This window comes from Mauremys mutica, unplaced genomic scaffold (genome assembly GCF_020497125.1).
Source record: "Mauremys mutica isolate MM-2020 ecotype Southern unplaced genomic scaffold, ASM2049712v1 Super-Scaffold_100095, whole genome shotgun sequence".
NCBI classification, from domain to species: domain Eukaryota; kingdom Metazoa; phylum Chordata; order Testudines; family Geoemydidae; genus Mauremys; species Mauremys mutica.
The window spans coordinates 198,995-225,236 of record NW_025423264.1 but is presented as its reverse complement, the minus strand read 5'-3'; the positions used below and the strand labels follow the sequence as shown (position 1 = coordinate 225,236).

The window sequence follows — 26,242 nt, the reverse complement described above, 5'->3', positions numbered from 1 at the left end:
TTGGAAATCTGAATTTAAACTGAAACATTAATACACACTTTAAAAGCTTATATAGTGTATGATAAAATATGTGTATCTGAAAAAGTATAATAGATTTGAAAAGTATGAACATAGACTAGCTTCCTTGCTTCCTTATACAGCTGTTTTTTATGATGTCAGTGCATTCATTTCGGTGATGTTGGCAACCTAATAATTTCAAATGATGATTTGTAAGCAAAGTCTAAATGAGTTCTCCCTGACAGCTAGTGATGAGCTGGGGGCTAAAGCTTCAGGGCCAGATTATATTTACATTCACACCTAATCTACCTAGGTATCCAGCAAACAGAGCTGTGTTGTCCAAGTGATAGATTTTGGCTGGGGTTGGGTTACAAGCCACTTGAATGTAGGGGGAAGAGGGGATGAAATGTTGTTCTTATTGTATGAGTAAAGGGCAGTAGAACTGTACTTAGCCTGTGATGATTTGAAGGCATCAAGAGAGAGGGTGGGGACCTGTCCCTCTCCACTGTTTAAAGACAGAGCTGATTAGGCTCAATAGATAGTCTTTTGTTCTGTTAAGTGACCACTGCAGCCGAAATCACTGACAATCAGGTCTAAGTGCTTAGTCCTGTTGTGGGGACAGTGTTCCTGTGGGTACAGTGTTTTTGTGTAAGAGACAGCCCAGACTGCTCTAGCAGCGAGGTTCCTGCACTGAGAGCTCAGTTGAAATCACTGAGAGCTGGTGGAACCTCAAGAGACCAACTCGCAGAGATCACAGTGGTAGGTGACAGCAGAAGGTGACTGTGCAGGGCCATTGGCAACAGAGCGGTGGAGTGAACGGTGGCACAACGAACAGCCATGGCCAGAGCGAACTGTGCCTTTTTGTCCCCCACCTGGGAGGTGTACTCACATGAAAGTGAAGTCTGAGTCTCCACTGACCAAGGACAACACCGGTGAGTGGAGTGCGGTGGAGGGAAAAGTGAGGGGCACGTTAAATAACCATTTGTTTGTTGGACTATATTTTAGTCACTTTGATCCAGAATGCTAGATTTGTGACTGGGAATGGAAACTTATATAAATATGTTTCCCATTGGCCATTATCTTCGAAAAATCATGGTGATTGGGGGAGGTCCCGGATGACTGGAAAAAAGCTAATGTAGTGCCCATCTTTAAAAAAGAGAAGAAGGAAGATCCAGGGAACTACAGGCCAGTCAGTCTCACCTCAGTCCCTGGAAAAATCATGGAACAGGTCCTCAAGGAATCAATTCTGAACCACTTAAAGGAGGGGAAAGTGATCAGGAACAGTCAGCATGGATTCACCAAGGGCAAGTCATGCCTGACTAACCTAATTGCCTTCTATGATGAGATAACCAGCTCTGTGGATGAGGGGAAAGCAGTGGATGTGCTATTTCTGGACTTTAGCAAAACTTTTGATACAGTCTCCCACAGTATTCTTGCCAGCAAGTTAAAGAAGTATGGGCTGGATGAATGGACGATAGGGTGGATAGAAAACTGGCTAGATGGTCGGGCTCAACGGGTAGTGATCAATGGTTCCATGTCTAGTTGGCAGCCGGTATCAAGTGGAGTGCCTCAAGGGTTGGTGCTGGGGCCGGTTTTGTTCAATATCTTCATTAACGATCTGGAGGATGGTGTGGACTGCACCCTTAGCAAGTTTGCAGATGACACTAAACTGGGAGGAGAGGTTGATATGCTGGAGGGTAGGGATAGGATACAGAGGGACCTAGACAAATTAGAGGATTGGGCCAAAAGAAATATGATGAGGTTCAACAAGGACAAGTGCAGAGTCCTGCACTTAGGACGGAAGAATCCCATGCACTGCTACAGACTACGGACCGAATGGCTGGGCATTCCCAAGGACCTAGGGGTTACGGTGGACGAAAAGCTGAATATGAGTCAACAGTGTGCCCTTGTTGCCAAGAAGGCTAATGGCATTTTGGGTTGTATAAGTAGGGGTATTTCCAGCAGATCGAGGGATGTGATCATTCCCCTCTATTCAGCACTGGTGAGGCCTCATTTGGAGCACTGTGTCCAGTTTTGGGCCCCACACTACAAGAAGGATGTGGATAAATTGGAGAGAGTCCAGTGGAGGGCAACAAAAATGATTAGGGGGCTGGAGCACATGACTTATGAGGAGAGGCTGAGGGAACTGAGATTGTTTAGCCTGCAGAAGAGAAGAATGAGGGGGGATTTGATAGCTGCTTTCAACTATCTAAAAGGGGGTTCCAAAGAGGATGGATCTAGACTGTTCTCAGTGGTAGAAGATGACAGAACAAGGAGTAATGGTCTCAAGTTGCAGAGAGGGAGGTTTAGGTTGGACATTAGGAAAAACGTTTTCACTAGTAGGTGGTGAAGAACTGGAATGGGTTACCTAGGGAGGTGGTGGAATCTCCTTCCTTAGAGGTTTTTAAGGTCAGGCTTGACAAAGCCCTGGCTGGGATGATTTAGTTGGGTTTGGTCCTGCTTTGAGCAGGGGGTTGGACTAGATGACCTCCTGAGGTCCCTTCCAACCCTGAGATTCTATGATTCTATGAAGATTTTTAAAATGCAGTATTTGCCAAGGTTGTTATCTCACATTGTTGCTATCTTGGGAGGTCATTATGTTGGGGAGTTTCTGTACTAAACATTTTTATTATAATTAATTTTTACATAAGAATGGTCATACTGGGTCAGACCAATGGTCCATATAGCCCAGTACCCTGACTTACAACAGTGGTCAAGGCCAGGTGCTTCAGAGGGAATGAACAGCACAGGTCATCATCAAGTGACCATCCCCTGTTGCCCATTCCCAGCTTCTGGCAAACAGGCTAGGGACACTCAGAGCATGGCATTGCATCCCTCTCATCCTGGCTAATAGCCACAGATGGACCTGTTCTCCAGGAATTTATCTAGTTCTTTTTAAAATCCTGTTATAGTTTTGTTCTTCACAGCATCCCCTGGCAAAGAGTTCCATGGGTTGAATTTATATTGTGTGAAGAAATACTTCCTTTTGTTTTTTTAAATCTGCTGCCTATTAATTTCATTGGGTGACTGCTAGTTCTTGTGTTGTGTGAAGGATTAAATAAAATTTCCTTATTCACTTTCTTCGCACCAGTCAAGATTTTGTAGACCTCTATCATATCCCCATTAGTCATCTCTTTTCTAAGCTGAAAATTCCCAGTCACTTTAATCTCTCCTCCTGTTTCATACCCCTCATCATTTTAGTTGCCCATCTCTGTACCTTTTCCAATTCCAATATATATTTTTTAGGATGAGTGACCAGATGTACACACACTATTCAAGGTGTGCACGTACCATGGATTTATATAGAGGCAATATGATATTTTCTGTCTTATTATCTATCCCTTTCTTAAAAAAGCAAAGGTTTCAGAGTAGCAGCCGTGTTAGTCTGTATTGCAAAAAGAACATAGGCTTTCGTGGGCTACATCCAATGAAGTGGACTGTAGCCCACAAAAGCTTATGCTCAAATAAATTTGTTAGTCTCTAAGGTGCCACAAGTGCTCCTGTTCTTTTTAAAAAAGCAAACAGAATGTTGGGAATCACTGGCTGCCACTGCACACTGAGTGGATGTTTTCAGAGAACTATCCACAATGACTGCAAGATCTTTCTTGAGTGTTAACAGCTAATTCAGACTCTTTCTTTTTGTATGTATAGTTGAGATTGTTTTCCAATGTACATTACTTTGCATTTATCAACATTAAATTTCATCTGCCATTTTTGTTGCCCAGTCACCCAGTTTTATGAGATCCCTTTGTAACTCTTCGCAGTCTGCCTGGGACTTAACTATCTTGAATAGTTTTGTATCATCTGCAAATTTTGCCACCTCACTGTTTACCCATTTTTCCAGATCATTTATGAGTATGTTGAACAGTAATGGTCCCAGTACCGACCCCTCAGGGATATCACTATTTATCTCTCTCCATTCTGAAACTGATAATTTATTCCTACCCTTTGTTTCCCATCTTTTAACCAGTTACTGATCCATGAGAGGACTTTCCTCTTACCCCATGATGGCTTACTTTTCAAAAGTCAATTTAAATTAAATACTTTTTTTTTAAATGTATATTTTTTTAGAAATCTCGACCTGTTATGTGTTTTGGTGCAACTTGCATTATTCTTATGTTAAATTTGCATAATCCTAACAAAACATTTACTTTATTCATATCTCTTTTATATATCTCATTGGTCCTAACACGCCCCCTGTAAATTCGAAGACCCCCTCTAATATCAATTCCTGGGGAAACCACTGAAAGAGAGCCATCAGCCGGTCCTTAGTTTCTGCTTGGTAAAGGCAAGTCAGTGGGGTCCATCGGTCAGAAAAAGAGTCCCAGGACTTCTTGCTGGGCGCCAGGGTTCAAAAGCAGCGCATTCCCTCCTGGAAAGGGCTGTGTTTGGAATGTGCGTCCAGTGCGCGTTGAAGGGAAGGATCTGCGTGCCTGGGAAGCTGCGTCCCTCCAGAGGCGCTTGAGAAGCCAAAGGGGCCGTGGGTGAGTTTGTGATGAGGTGAGTCTGAAGTGTGGAAGGGGGAGGGTGTCAAGAGGAGGTTTTGAGAGGAAAAAAGGTGCTGCTGAGCTGGTAGGTGAGGGCAAGGTCCCAGGCGGGTGTTGTGTGAGGAGCTGTGTAGGCCCGAAAAGGCGTCGTGCTGGGCAAGGGCAGGTGAGGAGGGCCAGGGCTTTTCCCAGGGCTGTTGCTGCGGCCAAAGCCTTTGGGAAGCAGAAGAGGGCCAGGGGTGCTGTTGCCTGCTGGGGCCCATGCGACGGTGTAGGTGTACGCTGACCATAGCTGGTCTGTGGGAGCTGGGGCCACTCACCGTGCCCCTTTCCTCGTTAGTATAGTGGTGAGTATCCCCGCCTGTCATGCGGGAGACCAGGGTTTGATTCGCTGGCGGGGAGGGTGACCCCTGTTCAAGGGGGGAACAAAGAATTCCCTGGCCTGCCCACCCCATGCCTTCCATTCTCCTTCTACGGCCACTTCCCTTCACACCCCGCACTGATGACTTTCACCTCCAGAGAGACAATTACCTCGCAAGGACACGCTGGCCCTAGCCAAAGCCTCTCCCTGGCCTTCCGCCCCCAGGCCCAGCTTCAGGGCCTGCACGTGTGGCACGTTTCAGAGCGGCAAAGGGAAATAGGCTGGCCAGGGCCATGAGGACAATGGCCCAGACAAACGGGGAGGGACTTGGTCCAGGGCTGGAGGAAGACAGAAAAAGGGACAGGCATGGGATTGGCTTCCTGTCTTTTTTCCTTTGCTCAGCATTTGACCTGTGACTGTAATGGGGACACTTGAGAAAGACCTGTGGCCGCCGGCGAGGTAGGTGGCCGCCCCGAGAGCACAGAGCTGAGCATTTTCCAGTGTGCTGCTTCCTGTACCCCCAGTGCCTGGCCGTGATCGTATAGTGCTTAGTACTCTGCGCCGTGGCCGCAGCAACATCATTTCGAATCCGGGTCACGGCATTGCTTTTTGGTGGGGAGGGGCTATCCTGCAGCACGCCTCGTGGTTTTTCCATCCTGGTGTTACAGAGATAGTGTACTTTCTTTCTTTCTTTTAATAAAATCCTTTTCTTTTTAGAACCTGATTGATTTCTTCCCTTGTTTGGATTTTCAGGGGAAGTGGAGGGGGAAAAGTGAATCCCTCTTTGTTTGATTCAAGGAGTTTGAATCAAGGTATCTTTCCCAACAACTAGGAGAGGGGGAAGAAGGTGGGGGAATGGTTTATTTCCCTTAGGGTTACGAGTCAAGGAGTTTGGATCTGTGTTCCCCAGGGAAGGTTTGGGGGAACAGGGCGTGTGCTAGACTCTGGAACTTCTAGAGGGTGGCAGCTTTACCAGATCTAAACTAGGATTTAAGTTGAGAGGGGCCCATGCACGTCCCCATATTGTGGATGCTAAAGTTCGAAGTGGGGAATAAACATATGATGGGGCGATGCCCGCATTCTCCCAGCCTGTCGACTAAGGGCTCCTGATGAGCATGGTGGACGGGAAATTCGGCCATCTGACTTTTGGCCTTGCTGCCCGTAGCGGTCAGGCCGAAAAATCAAAAGCCATCCTCCCCAGGCCCACAGCCACCCAGGGGCTCCTCTGCACCATCTGGCCTCCACGAGTGCCGCACTCTGACCAGCTGAACCAGGCAAGCCACGGGAAACTTCTCAAGGTCTTCCCCTGGTGTGGGCTTGAATGCGAAAAGCACCTGGCCGTTCATCAGCTGTTGCAAGAAGTGTGCAGAGTAGGAGTAGCGATGGGGCTGTAGCTTTCCACAGCATCTCAATTTGGGCAGCTTTCCATTCCCCTTTTCTGTGTAATGTCCCTCCCACGGGTTTCACTTGCGGAGCTGTACGACTCTGGCAGGGTGGCCATTTAGAAATCTTTTCCTTGCTTTTCTTTTTCGCCTGGCCCCAGCGTTAGGACCGTTTGGGTGTTTCAGTGTGTGTGTTTTCCCATTTGGAGGCATTTGGAAGTTTGGAAGGGGAGCCGAAAGAGGAGTCTTTTTCACAAGCAAGTTGGCTTTCTGCACAGGTAGGGCCCTTGGCCGTAAAGCTTAGCTCCGTCAGTGCGTCTGCATGGGGTTCCTCCAGTGCCTCAAGAGCCCGTGCTAAACTCTCGGTGTGGGCGTTTGGCTTGCGCCAGTCAGAGTGCGGTGCCTGCGTCTTCCCAGGGCCGGCTCCCGTGAGGCGCGCATAACTTGGGAGGAAAGGGGTAGAAGAGAAAGCAAGTTAAGCTGACTTCAAGTGGTGGTGCCCCTGGGCGGAGTGGTCCTCCTGCTCCTTCCTGTCGGAGGGGTGGGCTTGGGGGGTCTGGCTGTGGGCGGTAGGAGGATGGTGTCCAGGGAAGTCCCAAAGGTCACCCTGCGCCGGTGGAGTGTGAAGCCTCTCCCCTAGGTTGGGGTGCCGAGTATTAAGCCTTCCTCTGTGGCTTGGGCTGGGGAGCGTGATCCGGCGTCAGGTCCATTTGGGTGGAGCTGGCGGCCGGCAAGAATTCGGGCCATCAGGTCAACCCTCTGTGGACAATGGGGGCGAGCCGGCAGGCCTGCGATTTTGGCTTTGCGGGCGGGCAGCTCAAGCCTGGCCTCCTATGAGCCTGGAAGGCAGCCGGCCGGGCTCACCCATCTCCTCCCCGGGCCCAAGTTCCTTTCAGGCAGCAGGTGGAGCGAGGAGCCCAGGGAGGGGAGACCAAGGAGGTGTCCGGAGCCTCGTCCTGCCCGGCGCCCAGCAGGGCTCTTGCCCGCTCCCGGCCCACCTGGTTTTGGCCTCTGCCACCCCTAGCAGTCAGCCAAAATAGCAGACATCACCCTCTCTCTCCCACAGTGGCCAGCATGGGGCTTGAACCCATGATCTTGGCGTTATTAGCACCACGCTCTAACCAGCTGAGCTGGCCAACCTATGGGAAGCCCTCCCTTGCCTGGCCCTTTTGGAAGGAGTCACTGGCTGGCGCGGGGAACGATGTGGCCTCCGTTATCGAATGGATGGATCAAGACCCTATTTGCCAAGGTAGTGGAATTAGCTCAAGTGGTAGAGCGCTCGCTTTGCATGCGAGAGACAGCAGGATCAATGCCTGCATTCTCCAGCGGCAAGGCAGCCACAGGACCTTCTCTTGCCCTTCTTTTAGAAGCCATGGACAGTCAGCCGGCTCAGCTCCTCCAGTGGCCTCCATCCCTCTCCCCGCTTGGCCTCCCAAAAAGCCAGCCCTTGCGGAGCACAAAGCTCTTCCTCCCCGGCCCTTCTCCCCCTTGCGCTGACTGGGAGGCTGGAGACAGCTGGGAAAAGTTAGCTCAAATGGAAGAGCAGGGGAGAAGTAGTCAGACCCAGACACACATTCTCCAGCCTGCTCTGCTCTGCTGTGCTCTGCTGGGCTGGGCTCTAGTGGGGGACCTGCACCTTTCTTTCTGAGCTCTCACTGGAGCACAATCCCTTTTCTCCTCCCTCCCTGCTAGTCTACGCCAAGCTCATTGGCCGGGAGGGAGAGCCACTCAAATACAGAATTACTCACATCCCAGGGGTCCATGAAGGGAATGAGGAGATGGGCGGGGTGGCACGCGATACCAGCTCAGCTGAGACCGTGAGACCTCGCAGCCTCCTGATCTCAGGCAGCATGGCAGCCGTGGAGCAGAGCAGAGCACGCAGACAGCTTGGAGACAGCCAAAGCGGGGAAGGGCTGCGTTGGTCTGGAAGAGGGAGTCGGTGGCTGTCTATCCTGGCGGAGGCAGGGTCGTTTTGCTGTATGCTGGGCCGGGGGCCAGGGAGTCTGCTAGAGTTGCTGAGCTGGGCCTGCTCCTGGCTTTGCTTGGGTTAGAGGAAAGTGGTGAAGATAAGAACGGCCCTCCTGGGTGAGACCGATGGTCCAGCTAGGCCACTATCCCGTCTTCTGACAGTAACCGATGCCAGGCGCTTCAGAGGCAATGGCCAAAGCAGGCAATCATCAAGTGATCTATCCCTGCGTTGTCTTCTGAAGTTTGGTGCTTGTTTCAGGGCTAACTCTCAGCCCAGACACACTCCAGGGAGGGAGCGTTGGTGTTTGTGCCGAGGAGCGTGGCTGGGACTCGGACCCCCTTCCCCAGCTCTGGGTAGCACGCCCCCCTCCCCCCCATTTCAGGCTGTGTTCTGCTTAAGGCCACAGAGCCCTTGCCTTTTTTTGCCCGGTGCCTGAGAGTCAGGCCAGCTGCAGGGAATTAGCTCAAGCGGCAGAGCGCTCGCTTTGCATGCGAGAGGTAGTGGGGGGCGATGCTCGCATTCTCCGAGCCTGTCGACTAAGGGCTCCTGATGAGCGTGGTGGACGGGAGAACCGGCCATCTGACTTTTGGCCTTGCTGCCCGTAGCGGACAGGCCGAAAAATCAAAAGCCATCCTCCCCAGGCCCACAGCCACCCAGGGGCTCCTCTGCACCATCTTGCCTGAGCCGGTGGAAGTGGAGCCTGGAACTGAGCTGATGCGCTGAGGGTTATTTGCACTGTGTGCTTCACATGGAGGTGAAAACACGGGGCACAGATCTTTGAGCACAACCCTCGTCCTGAGGAATGGGGGGGGGCTGCATAAAGAGAGACCGGCTCTCCCTGGCGGGGCTGCAGCGGCTCTTCACTGCCAATTGGTACCATTGTTTTGAAAGCCTCCTTTCCTGGGCTGGCTCCCCTCTCTCTAGGGGGAACTGGTGGCCCCAAACTGGATAAGGCATCTGACTTCGGATCAGGCGATTGAGGGTTCAAGTCCCTTCGTGGTTGTGCTGGTGCAATTGTAACCCCTTTGGGGTCTAGAGAGCATGGCCCTTTTAAATCTTTTTCCCAAGGGGGAGGGGGAGAGTAAGAAAAAGGAGGGAAACTCCAGGGGGCGGCACTGGAGCTCCAGGGAGAGAGAGAGGAGCAGCTGGCCCTGGAGAAGGAAGCAGAGAGAACCTGCCGGAGGCCTGAGGAGGACAGGCCCGATCGGGGACAGCCCAGGGCAGGATCCAGGAGGAGTCCTGTGCCAGGGGGAATCACCCGAGGAGCTGGACCCAGGATCACTGCTGCCCGGAGCTGCCTGGGGCTGTGAGTACTGGGGCTTGTGACTCTGCACTGGGAATAAGGAGGGAGGCTGTTAGATAGTTAAGTGGGGAGGGGGCCGCTCTGGGGGGCTTTGCAGAGAGCGGCAGAAAAGGGCACCGGAGGGGTTTGCTGGGGAGAGTTCACTGGCGCCGAAGACGACCAGGAGCCCCCAAGACTCACCACCGGACTGGAACTTTGCTCAGGCCTCCTGAACTCTGTGTGCAGACACATTGTTCAGTGTCTGCCCTTCCAGACTGTGCTACCATTGGGCCCGTGGGGCCTTGGTTTGAATGCAGCCCTGTTTACTGCGCCCCCTATATTTCCCCTTGTTATTTTTCTCCTCCCAGCCCTCTGTAAATAAATATCTCCCTTTGTTATGTCCATTGTACTTTTCCTGTGGGGGTGTGTGTTCACTCTGGGGGGTTTGGGAACAGGTGCCCCTGGGGTGGAAGGGATTTCTCCTGCTGCGTTCCTGCGCGCACTGTCTCTTGGCCACAGCTGCCTGCAGAGCAGACTCCATCTTGGCCACGAGGGTGCTAAAGTTACACTTGGTGGCCCGTACGGGGAATTTGCAGTACACACACACACACACCTACGTTGCACACCCTGGGCTTTTTCTTCACAGAGAAAAGAAACTCCTGAGTGACTTTCATCTCAGTAAAAAAAAAAAAATGGAGAGAGGATTATTAGAAGATCTGTGCCAAGGGGCACGAATCCCAGTAACCAAAGCTGTGCTGGTGGCGGGGTTACATTATTTAAACCGTAAGAAAAACCACACTGGGCTAGACCAAAGACCCATCTAGCTCTGAATCTTGTCTTCTGACAGTAGCCAATACCAGGTGCCCCAACAACCAGTCAACAAGGCACCACTGGAAGTTGAACCCAGGATCTCCTGTTTACAAAACAGAAGCTTTAGCCAGCTAAGCCATGGTGCCTGTGGATAGGTATAACACATTGTCTGCCCACACCGGACTCCCTGCCATCGCCACCAGGGCCTGACAAGCTTTGCTTGTGTTTGGATTCTGCAAAGCAGAGAAGCAGGTGAGGTTTTCCTTGCAAGCTGTGTATGAGTGAATCTTTGGACAGGTCTGCACTACAAAGTTGTTTCAGCAGAATTATATTGCTCAGGTGTGTGAAAAACACACAACGCTCTCTCAGTCGGTAGCTTGTGGCTGGTGTACACACTGCAATGCCATGTCTGGCGACAAAAGTGCCCTGTTTTGCTGACAAAATAAACCGACTTCAATGAGAGGTCTAGAGCTTTTTGCAGCAAACTTAAAGTGACAGAGTAGACGCTGCTGTTCATTATATCACCATAACTGGCCTCCTCCAGTATACCACAATGCCCGCTGTGAACTCGCCTGCCCTGCATTCCTGCTACAGAGCCATGGGCCCCTCCCCTTTCATCGCTCTGGGAAGTTCTGACAGCTGAGCCTGCTGCTCTGCTCCACTAGCCAGGAGCAAATCACTGCCGTGGATGCTGCTCCCTCCCGCCCTGCGAACACAGACCAGGGCGGTGGGAACTTCCTGACAGTGTAGGGGGGCCACTGGCATCCGAACTGTGACACGCCCATGACACCCCTTCCCTCGAGGAGGCTCTTACCTTCTAAACAGGGACTTCTGTTTTCTAGTAAAATCACTAAAAGGGAAGGAGAAAACTCGAAAGAGGTTCCTCCTGGCTCTCACGTGCCTGAACCCGAATACTCTCTCAGTCCTCAAAGGAGAAGGAAACTTGCTGAAGCAAAGCCACAGGGGTCTCTGAGGTTTCCCTGGCCCCTCGCCCCTGTCCTGCCTGGCTGATGTCAGCATCTCTCTGTGAGGTCACCACCTCCCCACCACCTTTGACCAATAGTCTGAGGTCCTGTAAAAGGCCTTTGTGATGTCACTGCCACACCCCTCCCTTGCTGTGCTAATGTTCTGCCCCTGGCCAGGCACTTTGGAGGTTTGAGCTACTCCCTGTGGATCACCCCACTCAAGGAGCGTTCGTTCTAGGAAGCAAGCTGGCTAGACAGGAAAACATCAGACGCTGCTCCCAATGCTACACTCAGTTTTTCAGAAATTAGTCGCCTTTATGTCCAGAAGAGACCATTAGAGCATCTAATCTGACCCCCTGCATATCACAGGCCTCCTGTATGACACAAGAGCTACTTTTGGGGAAAACACATTCCAGAAAGGCATCTAGTCTTCATTAAATGACATCAGGAGATGGAGAATCCACCACTTTCCCTAGAAGACATTTTTCTCCAGCCCTCAGAACATTTGTTGGCTCTTTGCAATTGAACTAGCTCAACCTGTTTAGCTTATCAAAAGAAGATTGAAAGGTGATTTCACTGAAGTGTTGAAGGGCCTTAATGGAGAGAAAATGTTGGGTATTAAAGGGCTCTTTAATCAAGCAGAGAAAGGCATAACAAGACGCAATGGTTGGAAGGTGAAAAGAGACAAATTCATATTACAACTAAGGCACAAATATTCAACAGCGAGGATGATTCACGACAGGAACAAGCTCCCAAGGAAAGTGGTGGATTCTAATTCTAATTCCTTATGAATATTCTGTGTGTGTGTGTGTGCAGGGGAGGAACATGCTATATGCCCAGAGGACTTTATTCCTCCAGCCTGCAAGGACAGAGGGGATGTCAAGGAGTTGCTCCTTCAATCCCCCCCACAGAAAGGCCCTTCTTAGGAAAGGCAAAATCTTGGAGAAAAAGAGTAACACTGAGCAAGACTCCAGAAAGACAGATTTTTATAATCAGAGTGAGAAGCTTTTCACCTGGCCAGGGACTTGAACCCTGGACCCTCAGATTAAAAGTCTGATGCTCTACCAACTGAGCTAGTCAGGCTCACATGTGAAAAACACAAGTTGGTGCAGAGGTGAAGCTAGTCAAGAAAAAGTGAGACGGCCACAATAGGGGAAACCTGCTGCTCTCTCTCTCTTCCCAGCCCTGGCCTGGCTGGGTATTAGTGCTGGTTAAAAAGACGGGAAAATATCGGCATCTACCAGCCTTTCATGGCTGTACAAGACTCAGGCACAATACAGAGGTGCCCATCTGCAAGTGCCAAATGGTTGGATTGGCTAATGCAGCCTGCAGACGTCCAGGGCACTCTGGGATATAGAGCCAAGTGTCCATCACCATCATGATAATGGTAGCAAGGTTCACAATTGACTCAGCAGTTGCATACAAAGGTGCATGTTTGGCAGTTACGTTGGCTCAGGTTGGCCACCCCAGTCTAGATTTAGAAGTTACAACATTTAAACTTGAAAGAGGGGCCAATTTCCCACCTTTACATCCAAACACGATGAAGGTAGCAGATAGAGCCAGAGCAGGTTGTCTATGGGACCAAGTATATGCAGAGTATCCTCGACAGAGGTTTGTTCAATCTGTTCTTAAAAACCTCTGAGGACAGAGACACCACAGATGCCTTTGGGAGCCTATTCCAGAGCTTAACTACACTCAGAGTCTGACATTGGTGAAGTAGGAGGCTGAGAAAAACAACACTGGCTATCAGAGAACAACAGCTCTCCCTGGTGCTTTAAGCAGTAGGTTCTGCTGTTTTAACAGCCATGGCCTGGGTTCAATTCCCCCTAAAAACCAGAAGTTTTTCAATGAAAATCTCCATTCATTTCGCATTTGAAATGGAAAGGCAAAGAGAGCTTCTTGTCCTTATCAACAAGGCAAAGAATGGCTTTTTTCTCAGTAAATATTTTTAAAAGGCGCTGACTCGACCTGAAGATCTCATTTCATTTGTATTTACAATGGAATGATTCTCTCTAGGATAGACAGAAATTCTTCAGCTAGACTCGGATTCCACGGGAATACGAGAAGCGATTGTGTCTAACACCTGCCTTTTTTTGGACAACAGTGATGTCCAAGTTTTCCATGGACATTTCCCTTCCAGCACCTCAGGCCCCATCCAACAATACAAGAAACTGAAATGCACAGAAAGTTTCTCACCATAGGATTCACTGACCAGGCCGGGGGAAAAGTTTTGCCATTTGAAGATGTTTGAATTCCCTCCAACTTCTCTCCTACAAATGCTAAATAGTTGGTGATGTCATGTTACAGGAGAGGTTGAAATTAGGCTATTTCATCAGATAGAAGACAGTGATTGTGTCAGGAGTGGGATGTGAATGTGCACGTACATATGGAGCCTAGAGCAACAAATGACAGTGTTAGAGGGCTTATTCCTTCACCCTCTTACTTCCCTGGGTCCTTCTCGCATGACCAGAGAGCAGCAATACCCGAAGTCCAAAGGCACAAACAATTCGATGTTTATTGGGGTGAACGTCCAGCAAGCAATGATTCCAGTTTCCTTCCTTAGTGTCCCCCTTCCCAGCTCTGACACCACAGAGCCTTGTCTGTGTCCCTGTTTCTGTTCCCATCCCCGTTCCCATTTCCCCCTGTAGCAAAACATGATCCCAATTCCCCCATCTCCAGTCCCTGGTCCCATTCCCCACCCCCACCTTCCTGATTGACTGCAGACTATATAGTAAAACCTGAGTTCTGCTTAGCTATTCCTTAACCAATCATTTTATTGAAATTTAACTAACCGATCCTAATATACTGTAACATGATTATCTAACCAATTATATTCCACCACCTTCATTGGTTTATACCCAACAAAATTAATTATACAGCAGGCAGAAACAATCACAGAACCAGACAGAGACCATGCAAATAAACATACAAAACAATACAGAAGGGAGGATTTCACAACTACATCTATACAGACATAAGGGTTTTCCAGCTGTGTCTATTGATAAGTGAGTTCTTGCCAGACAGGATGCTACCAAACTAAGTTTCCCTTTCTCTGGAGGCGATAGGAATATCAGGACAGGATTGTATTCCTAACAGCCCAGTAGCACCTTATTTCAATGTGACTAGTTGGGAATGTGAGGATGTGACCATACACTTCCCAGCTTATGGCTGCCTTTGCTGCTTAGCCGAAGAACCAGGCCTCAGACTGTCACAGTAAGAGAAGGCCATTACACAGACAGACAGTGATTTTTATTCTTTCTTTTATACCTCTATAACTAGCTAAGTGATAAAAATACACCTAAATTCTTAAAGTTTAGGCCTTTGCAGACTGGCCTGAATATCTGTATCCTAACAGTCCTCGAGGTCAGGCAGCCTCTGGGTAAGGGGGTGGGGGCTCAGATCCTTCCGCTGGCCAATTCCACCAGGGTCATGTATAAACCAGGGAAGTTCCCCACAATAGCCAGACCAGATGCCCCCTTTACACTTGTGCTCTGTCCTCATTGCTTCTCTGTCTCTCTTCCCCTTATGTCTGCTGCTCCCCCTCTGGGCTTTCTCATCACCAGGCCCCACAGCGCTTCCTGCCAGCCAGAGACTGCATGTCCTAGGCCTGCTCCTGTGGATGTGGCCTCTCTCCTGATTGCTAAGGAAAGGAACCATTCCAGGAAATGGCCACAGCTTCTGGGAATCCCTGTGTGGCTGTGAACAGAATTTGACTCCTAGCACACAAGGCAACTTAAAAGCTGAGCACCCAGACAGGGGCTTGAACCCTAGACCATCAGATTAAGAGCCTGACGCTCTACCAACTGAGCTACCTGGGCTCGTTAAGACCACCTTCACCGTTCAGCACAAGAGCGAGCAGGCAGGCAAACGAGAGGCAAAAAAAGTCCCAGGAACCCCTCCTCTTTCTGCACAGCCACTGCCTGTCAGCAGGATTCCTCCTCCTCCTCAGGGAGACTAAATCTCTGTACCTAGACAGCCAGTCCATCCGCTGCACCACAATCCCCCATGCCCGAGCCTCCCTGCCAAAGCCCTGCACCTGGCCCCATAGAATTAAGTCGCACGTGTCACTGGGAACTCGACTTCTTGTGTCCAGAGCATCTCGGCCCCCTCAGTAGATGACCTGAGAAACACAGTGTCCGGCTTTTCCAAAGAAGAGCTTAGACCCCTTCATCATGTGGCCTAAAGGATAAGGCATCTCCCTGTGGATCGGATGATTCAGGATTTGAGTCCCCTCATGGTTGTGCTCACTTTGTGCTGCAAGTCCTGCTCCCTTCACAGCTGGAACCTCTTCTTGGCCGCTCAGGCCAATGCTCTGGCTTCAGCTAGAGCCCCGGGAAGGAGTTGGGGGATGGGTGTCACAAAGGCTGGGGCATGAGCCCCAGGTGCTTCCAGTCTCTCCTTTGCCCTTCCTGACTTGCCAAAGAAAATGGGCGGCTCCACTTCCAAAGTGAGCACCTGGAGTGGGAACAGTCAGAGGCCCCACCAGGGGGCTGGCCCTGCTTTCCTACCTTCTTCTGATGTTGGCCACAGAGCATCAGCAGCCGCCCTGCATACTGGCCTGACGGTAGCCCCTCCTGCTTTCCAACCACCTTGTGATGCTGGCCGGCCGCAGAACGAATGCTGGTCTGTGGGTGGCCTTCAGTGGGGGTTTGGCACGGCAGGGAGCAACCTGACCAGGTGTCTCTGTGGCTGTCTGCTGGCCAAACATAGGCATGGTCCTGCCCTCCTCTTGCCCCACCTTCCATTGCTCTGTGGCTTTTAAACCTTCCCTTGGAGCTGTCAGCACCAGCCGCCTCTGCTCTAGGTGCCCAGAGGAAGAGAGGTGTGTTGGGCTCCAGCCTGGGACTCTGCCTCCCTCCTGCCTAGCCCTGACTATGAAGCCTGGCCCTGGCCCTCCTTCCTTCAAGCGCCAGGTGGGCAAGAGGAAAAGCACAGAGGCAAGTGCCAAACTTGTGGGCATCAGGTGAAGCCATGAGAATCCCAACCCTCAGGTGTCAGTAGCCAGTTCTAGAGCCCTGACCCACTGCAGCCGTCCCACCCAGAGGCCTGAGTCACCCAACAGGATGGGAAAGACTTGTTCTTGTACAACAAGAGACAGGGAAGCGGAGCACTCTGAGCTCCAGGGCTTTACCACAAGCCGACACAAGGTCCCACTGAGATTTGAACTCAGATTGCAGGATACAGAGTCCTGAGTGCTGAGAAAGTTCAGAGGGGGAGCAGCAGAGAAGCAATGAGGACAGAGTACAAGTGTACAGGGGGTTCAGGTCTGGCTATTGTGAGGAACTTCCCTGGTTTATACATGACCCTGGTGCAATTGGCTGGAGAAAGGATCTGAGTCCCCACCCCCTTACCCAGAGGCTGCCTGACCCCAAGGACGCTCTTTCTCCTCTCCTGTGTGGCAGAGACCTCGTAACCCCAACAAGGCTGGGCCCAGAAATCCTGGGGGGTTTGATGACCCCCAATCTTGTCATGCTCACTTGAACAGGGCTACAGTGTCTCCACTCTGGGCACTTCCCTGACCCACTCCTCATTGCATGTGCTTCAAGCAAACACCATTTATTACCCAGCAATCAATGTAAAACATAAGGAAAGATTAAAGGAAAACACGTCACCCTGTTCTGTGGTGCAGGGAGATCACAACCAGCATCTCTGGAGGGTCAGGGCAGGTCACAGTCTCTCCCTCACATGTCCCAGGCCTCCTCCCCAGGCCCTGGCTGTGCTGCAGGGACACCACGGGCTGGACACTTGCTCTGGCAGTGGCCACACGCTCTAGGTGACAGGACCCTTGTTCCCAGTGTCAGCCCCCATGTAGGGGATATGATCCCCCCACCCCCAAAAGTCTGGCCTGCAAGATCTCTTGACGGGTGGCATCTCCTTGCACTGGGCCTTCTGCCCAGGGTCCCCCTCGCTCTCCCACGCTGCTCACTGCACCCACCTCCAGCCCCAGTGCTGCTGCGGCTCTGCCTCCAGCTCCCTGGGCTGCTCCTCTGGCTCCACTTGCTGCAGCTCTTCTCCCAGCACAGATCTGCTCCCTGGGCAGCTTCTACGGCTCGTGCTGCTGCAGCTCGGCTCCCAGCACAGATCTGCTCTGGTTCTCCCCGGCTGGTGCAGCTCTGCTCCCCGGCTCTTCTCGGGCTCCTGCTCTCTCCTTAGCTCCGCCCCACTCTGGCCCAGGCAGTTCCAGCTCCCACGGAGGATGGGACCCCCTGGCCTGGTGACTCCCTCATTACACTGCCTGGCCTGTCAGTGCGGCTAACTTGGAGCTTTGGCCTCTCCCCATTGCCCCTGGGGACTGTCAGTCTCAGGGTCCTGATTTCCCATTGGCCCTTCCCCCTTCTATTGGGACTGGGAACTAGCCAACCAAAACCCCCACTAAGTTTTAGTAAGGGGCCAACAGTCCCTTACACGAGCCAGCCCTATGAGGGTCACTGATGTGCAGAGAAGGCAGTACAAGCTGGTCCTGTGGTGTAATGGGATGCACTCAGGACTCTGAATCCTGCAATCTGAGTTCAAATCTTAGTGGGACCTTGTGGTGAAGCCCTGAAGCTCACAGTGCTCAACTTCCCTGTCTCCAGTGGGCAAGTTGAGCTCACAGTGCTCAATTTCCCTGTCTCCAGTGGGCAAGAGAGAGAGCGAAAAGAATGTGAAAGGCAGAGAAAGAAATAAAGGGAGAAAAAAAACATTAGAAAAAGAAAGCAAGAGCATGAAAGGTAGAGGGGGAAAAAAGAAAGCAAGAACATACAAGCTAGAGAAGGAAAGGAATGAAGAAAAACGAATGAACCACAAGCGCTAGTTGAAGCTGGAATGGGACAGTCAGAGAAAGGACAGACTGACCCGTTAAGCAAGGTTGCACCCCAGATTCTCCATGTTGGGGGAACAGGCCCATTTCCATCCTGGCCCTGCTTGGGGGGATAATCCACAGGTGTCTATTCACACCCCCATGCTCCAAGGAGGGGACAAGCCCCCCCCATACCCTCCCCTCGGGACACAGGCTCTCCCCAATCCTGTCCCCCTTCCTGCACGCTCCTGGGAATGGGGGGAGGGTGGGGAGAAGGCATGTGATGAGCAGCACCGTGGGTGTCTCTCTCTGGGGCGAAGGAAGAGGATATTTTTAGTACCAGAAGGAAAGAGCAGGGGGCGGTGGCGTTTGTGAAGCCGGGGCGAACACCAGAGAGAGGAACTGAACACAGCCCAGCGTGAGCCCAGTGCCAGTTGGAGCCGAGATGCCCACACCTGGAGGACCATCTCCAGAACGTACCTTGATGGTGCCATCTAGACCTCCCCGGACGAGATGAGGTGGTGCATTCGCAAAGGGGGCTGTTTGAGCGGGGCTCTGCGCGCATGCGCGTGTGCGTGTGCATCTAATTTTGGGAAGTGAAGTCACAAACTGCTGGGGCTGGTTTCCTGTTGGTGTGACCGATTTTTGCAAAGCTTCCCCCCCCCGCACATCTTCTTTTGGCACTAGGGCTTTCTGCGCTGCCGTTGACAAGGCAGAATCAAGGCCCCCGTTGTGCCAGGGGCTGCACAGACACAGAGACAGTCCCTGCCCCAGCTGAGATCAGGCCCCGCTGGGCCAGGCGCTGCCCAGACACAGCGAGAGACAGGCCATGCCCCAGAGAATTTACAGGCTCCACACCCAAAAAGTGGGAGGAGAAACTGAGGCCCAGGGTCAAACAGCAGCACTGAGAGTAGAACCCAGGAGTCCTGGCTCCTCCTGCTCTAACCACTAGACCCCACTCTGCTCCCAGAGTTGGGGACAGAACCCAGGAGTCCTGGCTCCCCAAAAGGGTGGGAGTGGGGTCTAGTGGTTAGAGGATAGGAAGATGGGTGTCAGGACTCCTAGGTTCCAGTCCCAGCGCTGGGGTTAGAGTGAAGTCTCGTACCTTAGCACAGGTGGGGCTGGGAGCCAGGACTCCTGGGTTCTTCCCACCCCTCCGCCCCGAACCACCTGGGCAGGAAGCGGTGATGGGGTGAAAACTACCAAGAAATGCAAATCCTGGAAGGAGCCTGTGCCAGGAACCGGGTGGTACAGAAACCACGGCCCCATCCCCACCTCTGATCCCCCCTTGGCTGGCACTGGATCATGCCCTCTGTGCCCCCCCAATCCACCTCCTGTGAGCCCTGGGGGGCAGGGAATAGCCATGGTGCTGGGCCCCCCATCCAATCGAACTATTCAGTGCTGCAGTGACCCAAGGTGTGTGCACAGAATGGGGATGGAGTGTGTGTGTGTGTGGGTGGAAGGATGGATGGATTGATTTCTGCATGTGTTTGTGTATGTGTGGTTTTCTGTAAGGGTTTTGTGTGTGGGGGGGTGTCATTACAGCTGTGGGTGTTGTGTTTGTGGCTGTGCAAGTGTGTGTGTTCATGTGGCTGGATTTGTGCATGTGTTTGCATCTGTTAGCAGTTGTGTTGATGTTAGCTGGATTTGTGCGGGTGTTTGTGTATATTAGCAAGTGTGTATGTGTGTGGCTGGATTCATGCATGTGTTTGTGCATGTTTGCAAGTGTGTGTGTGTGTGTGTGCATGCTCTGCTGCCCTCTTTCGGCGCAACAACCGTTTCTCTGTATGTCACAGCCCCCATACCGTCAATCCCGGTGGTGATTTCCCCATCTTACAAGGGCTGGCTGGCCTGACCCTTCTCCCCTCTGCGGAGTGTGGCGGGGGCTGCAGCTCACCCCCTGTGGGGCAGGAGTGCCAAGGTGCAGGGCACTGGGCTCCGATGCACCTGGAGAGCAGCTCCGGTGAGGTGGGGCAGGGCCTGTGGTGTCCGTTCTGCGTTGCCTGGTGCTGGGCCATTGCACAATCCCCAGCCACGCCGCACAGCGCGCCCCGAGAGGGGGCAGGGGGCCAAGCAGATGATCCAGCACGAGGGGGAGAGAATGTGTGGTTGGGGGAGGAAAAGCCTTGGGCTGCACTGGGGGAGTGCAGAGCAGGGGTGACACCCCAAAAACCTGCAGCAAAGGGATGGACAGGTGGGGTGGGTGGATAGAAGAGGCAGCGAGACTAAAATCTAAAAGGGGAGTTTGGGGTCTAGTGGTCAGAGCGGGGGAGGGGCGGAAGCTGGTGGTCAGAATTCCCGGGTTCTATCTCCAGCCCTGGGAGGGGAGTGGGAGCCAGTGGTTAGGGTGTGTGTCAGGGGGAGAGCCAGGACTCCTGGGTTCTCTCTCTGGCTCTGACTCTCTCTTGTGCAATCCCTCGGCAGTAACCCAACTCACCAGCATGTGGGAGTGAGGGGCTGGGGCTGGAGTGACACGGCCTAGAGTCCTGTGCTGCCCCTTTGTTACCCAACCGAGGCAGGGTGGGGGATGGCCTGGGAGACCCGCTAAGAAAGGCGCTTTTGGTGGATCTGTGTGTGGGTCACGCTACCCCCTGCTGGATAGACCCCTCTAGGTCAGAACCAGTCTCAGCCCGGGTCAGACCCTGGGAGCCCAGCCCCCTCTGTCACCATGGCCATGTCTATTGGTTTCCTGGAAAGGTCCATTCTCATGGGTAGCTGTCCAGTGGCAGTGAGTTCCACAGGCCTCGGCACACGCTGTGTGGGGCAGGAGGTCCTTGTGTTGGGAGCAGTGGGAGTGAACTGTGTGCGGTTGTGTATCTGAGCACAATTGCGAATATTCTGGGGTGTGTGTGTGATTGTGAGTGTGGCTGGGGGTGTGATTGTTTCTCTCTTTGGGGGTTGGGCTAGCATGTCCCTCTGGGTGTGTTGTGTGTGAGTGTTCTTGGGATTGTGTGAGTCCCTTTGTGCGTCAATGTGTGTGTCACTTGCTGCAGGATACAAAATCCTGCAAAGCCACCACACACACACACACACAGAGTGGGGCTCAGCCCCACCAGCAGGGGGCAGCAGGGACACACACGTCTCTCCTGGGCCAGCTTGGACAATTTCCCATCACGACCCGGCACAGCGCTGGTGCCACCACATGGTGGTGGGCAGTGACTGGGCGGAGTGGGGGGCAGATGTGCTGGATTCAGAAGGAAGCACTTTGAGAAAATCAATCAAGGCCCTTAGCAGAGCTGGGACACCGACCCAGCGACACCTGCACCACCCTGGGAGGGGAGTGGGGTCGAGTGGTCAGAGCAGGGAGGCGGCTGGGCACCAGGACCCCTGGGTTCTACCCCTGGTCCTGGGAGTGGGGGGGGTCTAGAGCAGGGGAACTGGGAGCCAGGACTCCTGGGTTCCATAGGGGAGACTGTTTTTCCCTGTGCTCCCCTCCTTAGAGATCCCAGCCCAGCCCCCTAGTGGAAAGAGTGGGGGAAGTTGCTCTCCCACTTCAGAAACATGATTCAACCTCCCCTCCACCATGGGCTGTGACATCATGAACCCCTCCCTCCCCCAGGCAGACAGTAGAAGCCCCGCCCCACCAGAGAACGGGGGGGGGTCTAGTTGCACCCACAACAATCCTACTTATGGTTGCAAAGAAACCCCCACATCCCCACAAACCACTGCTAGGACAGGATCTGCTGCTCCCACTGCTTTATTTTTCACCATGAGCTGCTCCCCGCCAGGCACCACACCCCATTCACACGCCTTTGGTCAATACGTAGCTCAGTGGCAATCACTACCCCGAAGTGACTCCAGTGCAGGCACCCACCGCACGAACTCCCCACACCGGATTCTGTCCACACGCAGAGAATTCTCTCCGCCGGGCTCCTTCGGGTTCCTCTCGCTGCTCTCCGTCCTGCCGCCAGACGCTGCTCATCTGCATAACCCCACCCATGGACACGTGACACCTTCTGTCATTTTGATCTCAGTGAATGAGTTGCCTGCGGGGAGTGAGCACGTCAGCGCACGTCACAGCCGCTGGGCGGGGATTGTCTGTGAGCCCCGTGCTGGGGGCGGGGCTTCAGGGAGAGACCCAGCCCATAGACAGCCTGGGGCAGGGAGAGACCTGCAGGGGCAGGGGATCTTGGGGTCAGGAGGGGAGAAGGGGGGTTGGCAGAGACCCAGCCTGGGGTGCAGGAGAAATGGGGTGGGGTGGAGGGAGACATGTCGGGTGGGGGTGGGGTGTGTGAAATGTTGGTCCAGGGAAACTGAGTCACTCCCAGGACATTGTGTGCAGGGGGGAGCACAGGGGCAGGGAGAGAGCCCCAGCCCCACAGAGCCCCAGAGGGATATTGGGGCAGGGGAGGGAGGAGAGACCCAGCCCCATAGACCCCTAGAGGCAGCGGGATATGGGGGGGGGTAGGAGAGGGGATCGCAGAGAAGACACTCATCTCCAGAGGCAGGAAATGAGGGAGGGAGGGAGGGATCCAGCCCTATAGACCTGTAGGGGCAGGGAGATATTGGGGACAGGAGGGGTGAAGGGGGGTTGGCAGAGACCCAGCCTGGGTGCAGGGGAAATGGGCTGGTTTGGAGGGAGCTGGGGAGGAGAAGAGACACAGGGCAGGACACACATTGGGACAGAGAAACTGACTCACTCCGAATACATGCGGAGCAGGGCAGGGCGGAGGCAGATCATGCTGGTCCCAGGGTAATTTTGGGGGGTTCTGATGCCCCACTCAGCCGGGGGGCTCCCCTCTGGGCTGAGGAGCCCTGGGGTGGGGCGGGTGCAGGGGCTGGGTGTGTGTGTCAGGCTGGGGGAGCTGCCTGGGCAGAGGGGCTGGAACTGGGGGGGCTGCAGCAGCCCCTGGCTTGACGTGGTTTCCATCACACCCAGGGGTTACAGTTGGTTCAGTGGCTCAGCACCCCCCACTATACAGATTGTTCTGGCACCACTGGCCTAGGGTCACCGTCTAGTGCCCTTTGCCGCCCCGCTCAGGGCCTGCCTGGCTCTCCTAGAGCAGGGCGAGCGCCCAGCTCTCCTGGGGCAGGGCTGGCGAGAGCTCTGGACAGATACTAACAGCGCCAGGGAGCCTGGACGAATATTAGTTGGACAGAGAAGCCTGGAGCAGTTTATCAGAGAGCAGAAATGAATCCCGCACACAGCACTGGAGCTGCAGTGCTCAGCGCGTGGGCCTGGGTCTCCTGCACAGTCTCCCTGCATCCCCTCGTGGCATAACAAGTTCCCTGCAGAGAAGCAGAGGTGCGGGAACGAGGGCTGCGGCGGGTGCTGCAGCACCCCCATGTCTCACTGTGCAAAGCTCCAGGTGCTGTGGGAACAAAGCCAGCATTATTGTGCGATTCCAGAGAACCCCGGAGCTGTGCTGCCCCTGTGTAGTGTGAGCGGGAATTGCACGTTTTCACAATGCTTGTGAACACCAGGGCCGGTGCAACCATTTAGGCAAACTAGGCGGCCACCTAAAAGCCCCCTCAGGCGAGGAGGTGGAGCGGAGGTGAGCTGGGTGGGGGGGCACGTGGGGAGGGCTGCCTGCAGTAACGGGGGAAGGGGGAGCACAGGGGAACAGCTCCCCACCCCAGCTCACCTCCACTCTGCCTCCTCCGCCGAGTACACAGCCCAGCTCTAAGTCTCCTCCAATCGGCGCCGCAAGCCTGGAGGGGGAGGAGAATTAGAGCGACCTCCAGCCTGCTCAGTGGAGGAGGCAGAGCCGAGGTGAGCTGGGGCTGGCTCCCCAGGCAGGCTTAGCTGCCACAGGATGGGATAGGGGGGAAGAGGGGTTAGCTGTCACGGTGGGGGGCGTAGCTGCTGCTTGGGGGTTCCCCAGGTGGGGGGCTGAGTTAGCTGCTGTGGGGGGGCAGGGTTAGCTGGGTGCAAGGTGGAAGTTTCACTTAGGGCACAAAACTTCCTTGCACCCGCCCTGGGGCTTTCCACACCCTGACAGGCTGATTAGATACCTGCAGCCAATCAAGGCAGAGCTACTCAGGGCACCTGGATTTAAAAAGGAGTCACTTCAGTTTGTGGTGTGCGTGTGAGGAGCTGGGAGCAAGAGGCGCAAGGAGCTGAGAGTGAGAGGGTGTAGCTGCTGGAGGACTAAGGAGTACAAGTATTATCAGACACCAGGAGGAAGGTCCTGTGGTGAGGATAAAGAAGGTGTTTGGAGGAGGCCACGGGGGAAGTAGCCCAGGGAGTTGTAGTTGTCATGCAGCTGTTACAGGAGGCACTATAGACAGCTGCGATCCACAGGGCCCTGAGCTGGAACCCGGAGTAGAGGGTGGGCCCGGGTTCCCCCCAAACCTCCCAACTCCTGATCAGACACAGGAGGAGTTGACCCAGACTGTGGGTTCCACCAGAAGGGAAGATCACTGAGGTGAGCAAATCTGCCAATAAGTGCAGGACCCACCATGGTAGAGGAGGAACTTTGTCACAGCCTCTAATTGTGGTGTTTTTAAACGGTCTGCATGCTGCTTGCAGGCTCCTAACACTTGCCACAGCAGCTCCTTTTAACTTCCATTCAACCACCTGTACTTATGCCGATAGGTTGACTTTAGGCCTTTAACTTTGATTGGTAGCTGAGAAGATGGTAAATTGGACAGAAACCTCTTCATTTCCTTGTTATTTCCTGACTTCTTTATTCATGGCCTTTTCCTTATTTCCCAGCAGATTGACTAGACACCAGATTTGGGTGCTAGCAGGGGGACCTGACAGGCTCCTTATTTTCTGATTTCTTTCAGAAGCATTGAACTTGCCAGGGCACAGTCAGATTCTGGATGCTCACGTAAATGTAACACCTCAGGCTCAGCTTTAGTTCTGTTTCTCAGCTCTTTTGGAAAATCGATCTTTAGTCTGACATGTAGCATCCTTGCATTAGGAGATGGCTAATTAATAAGACCATAAACCTTGGCAATCAAATGGAACCTGAAGTCCACAGAAGAGCCCGAAAGGCCCTTGGGGAGTGGAGTGCAAGTTGAGGAAGACTTCCCTGCACAGCTTCTCTCTCAATTCTCGTTTTCCTGTATTGAGCACAAAAGTCAGGAATCAGCTCAGGGTAGGGTTATACCATGTGTGTGCAGTGGTTGGACAAGAAACTGGACTGGTATGGAGCAAAACTATCTTATGTGTGCCTGATGACTGTACGTTTGAGAAGGAGCAGAAAAGAGCATTGGGGCTGTGGTATAGCGCTTGCATAGGCTTTCTTTGGCCTGTTAGTTACAGGTTAGTGGGTGGGTTTATGCAAATTAGGAGTGTACAGGGAAACCAGCCAGAGGAAGGAGGCTGAAAGACTTCTCTGTCTTTGAACAGAATTGTGTGTTAAGGGCTCTTGCTTTGAATTCTTCCAGTGGAGTCATTTCGGGGAAGTGATCATCACTTTGAGTTACCTAGTTATCAAAGCCTCGTGAATGGTGTTTGGTGCATGTCTGGGAGCTCCTCGTGCTGAAGTAGAAAGCAGTGGGGGAAGAGTGGCTGTCTAGCATCCGAGAATCTCAGCATCACTTCTTGGTTCCTGACAGCTAAAATCAAGCTTCTTGGCTTTTTGAGCTCAGATGGGCTGAGTAGTTTCTTGGTCTATTCAAGGCCGTGATCAAGTGTCTTGATGTTTTTGGTCTCAAGATGAAAACTTTGTCTGTGTCTTGGGAACCTTGAGATAAAAAATTATCTAAATTATGTCTGTTCTTATCAGTTTAATATCTGATAGGTTCTTTATTTGAAGACTGTATGTTAAATTGATTTTTGAAACAAGGGGATGGATTTGGAGCTTGCTCTGTTCACCCTATGCATTGATCTGGTATTGCAGTGTCTCCAGGACCAGTGCCTCTCCTTCTGGGGATAATTGTGTGGTTAAAAAAGCAGAAAAAGTTTCACTCTAAAAATGCTGATTTGAGAAGGCTTTTTTAAAAAGTAGTTGAAGAATCAAGTCTTTTTAGCCCTTTGGTTTCTTCGTGATAACATATTGTTAAAATTTGTTGGGAGTGTTTTCTGAGTTTACAGATGTGAGTTTCTTTGTCTTGCTGGAGGATTGTTTTAAAAACTGGAATTCTTCTGTTTGCTGTGAGTCTTTTCAACAATATGAAGAACAAATGCGTTTTGGACTGAGGGTCTGTTTGGGAGATGGTTGGTGGGGGGGTGGGGAACACACATTGGTAATATTTGAGGTCACATGTATATCAATAATTAACTGCATGAGTTACACAGACTTCTCCCCACCCAGCCTA

General features: G+C 52.6%; 3 non-coding genes and 1 pseudogene across 3 annotated transcripts; 1 reads left to right on the top strand and 3 right to left on the bottom strand.

The window, feature by feature from the left end:
- Positions 1-7,293: 7,293 nt before the first annotated feature.
- On the bottom strand, positions 7,294-7,367 carry TRNAI-AAU. The gene has a single exon. It is a non-coding gene; the product is annotated as a tRNA-Ile (tRNA).
- A 4,896-nt stretch (positions 7,368-12,263) lies between these two features.
- On the bottom strand, positions 12,264-12,336 carry TRNAK-UUU. The gene has a single exon. It is a non-coding gene; the product is annotated as a tRNA-Lys (tRNA).
- A 2,662-nt stretch (positions 12,337-14,998) lies between these two features.
- On the bottom strand, positions 14,999-15,071 carry TRNAK-CUU. Its single transcript has one exon. It is a non-coding gene; the product is annotated as a tRNA-Lys (tRNA).
- Positions 15,072-25,677: 10,606 nt separating this feature from the next.
- LOC123358697 lies at positions 25,678-25,849 on the top strand (annotated as a pseudogene).
- The last annotated feature ends 393 nt before the right edge of the window (positions 25,850-26,242 follow it).